Source organism: Tamandua tetradactyla, chromosome 15 (genome assembly GCF_023851605.1).
Source record: "Tamandua tetradactyla isolate mTamTet1 chromosome 15, mTamTet1.pri, whole genome shotgun sequence".
NCBI lineage: Eukaryota > Metazoa > Chordata > Mammalia > Pilosa > Myrmecophagidae > Tamandua > Tamandua tetradactyla.
The window spans coordinates 85,779,597-85,782,956 of NC_135341.1; the positions used below are offsets into that span (position 1 = coordinate 85,779,597).

The 3,360-nt window shown below is 44.3% G+C and overlaps 1 long non-coding RNA gene across 1 annotated transcript in view; it reads right to left on the minus strand.

The window, feature by feature from the left end:
• The window catches only part of LOC143657670 (uncharacterized), a 38,522-nt gene that overhangs the window by 1,931 nt on the left and 33,231 nt on the right, over nucleotides 1–3,360 (minus strand). The window lies entirely within an intron of this gene.

Consider the following 3,360-nt stretch of genomic DNA (forward strand, 5'->3'; position numbering starts at 1 on the left):
AAGGAGGACCTAACTGAGTTGTCAGCCAACAGATCATTAAAAACATTTTGTGTGTGTGACAGACCACTATGTGACTTTATCATATAACTCATGAGAGTTCAAAGAACTAATGTTGCTATAATAAAGCTCATTCTAGAATTGCCTAGTTAAATATGAGTTTCAGATAAACAACAAGTAATTTAGTATAGTGTATCCCATGCACTGTTTGGGATATGCTAAAAAAGTATTCATTGTTTATCTGAAAGTTACATTTAACTGGGTATCCTGTATTTTTTGGTGGGGAAGGAGGCTAAATCTGGCAACCCTATTTCATTCATGAACAATATTTCCCAGCACTTAGAACTGTATCAATGAAAAATAGAAATGGATCAGAAAAATGGAAATAGATGCCAAAATCTGCTTCATTCTAGCAATAATATTCTTAACTGAATATATTAGTTAAGTATAAAAACATAAATAAAACAGCACCATTCATCTCACTGAGAGACACAGTCAAAATTTTATTTTGTGTTTAGTATCTATCAAAATTATAAAATGTGTATATTGTCTTGATCAATTGTGTACTTCTTAAAATTAATAATTCCAGAAGAAATGTTTTACACTTAGAGCTTCATGATAGCTAGAAAAATGTAAATGTTTGTACATGCAGCACTTTCATATAGAGAAGAATTAAGGATGGGCTTATAAAAGACTTTCAAATATAACATTCTACGGTGTAAGCACAATGGAAATATAAGTAAAAGCTAAAGAAGAAAAAGGTAATACTTAAATTTTCCGCTTGCTAAAGAAGGGTTTGTTCATGTTTCAAGTTGGGCCTTTTTAAAGGATGATAGTATCAGATTGCTTGGAATTTAGATTCCATTTGTTCCACTTACAAGTATGATACTATTTTTAAATGTTAATATTTATAATATTCTGGAAATCTCATCCTTTGCAATTTTTTAAACTTATGATGGAAAAATTTAGCTATCAACTGAAAAATATTGAAGATAGTACGTGTTTTTCACGGTTTCTACGGGGGAGAATGAGCGCAAAAATGTTCTGAGACCACTGCTTTGGAGTGCCCAAGTGTTTGGTTTTCCGTCCTGTTCTGTAACTTCTCCCAGTCACAGGGTCAGACGCAGCAGCTTCCTGTGGCTGACGATCAAAGCAGACCGACCGCCTTGCCACTCAGTGCCTTGTTTGTTTTCTTAGTTACTTGCTCCAATGTGTAAAATACAAGCTTCATAATGATGTACCTTCCTTCCTTTGCCCTTTATTTACACGAGCATGTACACACACCCACCTGGGCACACACTGCGAGGTTGTCTCCTAGGTGCCCGGGGATAGTGCGTAAAACAGGTGGCTTTGCTGGAGCAGCTGCCCTGCGCGTGGGGCCCGGCAGCACGCAGCGTGTGCGGATATGGCCGGGCGGGGGCCCGGGCAATTCTTAGGGGGCATGATGAATATACCCAGCCTGCAATGTGGGAAGGTGGTCATCGCCACGAGGAAAGAGGCGTCAGCTAGGGGAGGGCGTTTGGGTGTCTGGGGGAAGAAGATGGGTGGCTACGGTTCTAAGGGGGCCTTTTCAGGTTGTAAACCCTCCAGATACATGGGGCAGAGCATTCCAGGCAGAGAGGCCGCCTGTACCTCAGCCCTGAGGCAGCAGCTTGGAGGGCCTGTGGGCAGGGCCTGTGGACAACGGGGCCTGTGGACAACGGGGCCTGTGGGCAGGGCCTGTGGACGACGGGGCCTATGGGCAGGGCCTGTGGACAACGGGGCCTGTGGGGAGGGCCTGCCAGCCAGCGGGGGCCGAGGACCTGGGGACTTAGGTTTGAGGAGGAGCCCCCTGGTGGCGGGGAGCAGCAGGGCAGGAGGGAGGAGCTGGAGACCTCTCTGGGAGCTCCTGTTACCGGTGGGAAGCAGCGATGGGCCAGAACGGGGTGGTAGCGGCCAGGTGGTGGGAAGTACGCAGAATCTGCTGCTACAGTGTTTACAAATGACAGAATGTGGGCGCGAGAGGGAGAAAGAGGGGAGTCCAGAGGGATAATATACTAATATTTCTGAACAGATGGCAGAAATGCGTTACTCCCTGCTACAAATTCTTACTAATCCCTGGGATTTGGAGCCACTTATATAGAAGGTGGTTGTAAAATGTAAAGGAGAATTAACGCAGAGGCCTGGCAGGATGAGTCTTGGGGCTTTGCTTGGGGGCACACCCTCCTAAAGCCTGGAGGAGAGAAACATGAAAAAAGACGGGACTGAACCGAAGTGAACACGATTTTGATGAGGCAGATCAGTCTCTCTTGTGAGAAATACCTCTGCCCTAAGTATGTGTAAACTGAAGGCCATAACCAATGTCAAAGAGTATCAAAAAACTATCCATCTCCCGGAGAGCCTCTTTCATTGCTCAGATGTGGCCTCTCTCTCTAGGCCAACTCTGCACATAAACTCACTGCCCCCCCCTCCCCACCCTGCCCCAAGGGACATGACTCCCAGGGCTGAGCCTGGTCCTGGCATTGTGGGATTGGCAATGCCTTCATGACCAAAAGGGGGAAAAGAAATGAAAGAAAATAAAATTTCAGTGGCTAATAGATTCCAAATAGAGTCAAGAGGTCATTCTGGAGGTTACGTTGAGGCAAGCTTCAGCCAGATATTGCAAATGCCCCAGTATTCACGCCCCAACCAACAGTATTCATGAAACCCTAAGGAATACCCTGGACTCTGTCTAGGACTTTATAAAGGTTTTACCTTTAAGTTTATTTTTCAGAAACTTAAAGCCTCCAGATTGATCATAGGCCAGGTAGCCTCCGAAACCCAGAGGCCCCGGTCTCTCCGAGAACATCAGCCAGGTTCATTCCTCCACCCCTGAAGGTTGACACCCCTTTCCAGCACGAAGAAGTTAGAATGGTCATTGCCCAGATACCCCTGAAGATTGCGGGAAAGATCAGATGAGAAGGAGGAGATGCAACTGAGAACTAGGATTTAGCAAATGACTATGGCTGTGAATCATTACATGAATATTTCCTTTTAGTTTCTAGTGTACTGGAATAGCCAGAAGGAAATACCTGCAGTTGCTGAACTGCAATCCAGTAGCCTTAATCTTCGATAATGATTGATAACTATATCGCTGCTATCATGTGACCGTGTGATTGTGAAAACCTTGTGAGAGACGCTCTCTTTATCTGGTATACGGGTAGATGAGTAATAAAGCTATGCATGAAAAAAAAAACCCAACTAACAAACAAAGTCAAGAATAAGGAAATAAGTTAAACAAACAATCAAAGCGGGTCAGGGGGAAAGGGAGAGAAATGCCCTCAAGTTCTGAGTCAGTTCTGGCTATGAAAATTAAAAGGAATAAATTAGAAGACAAATGAACAA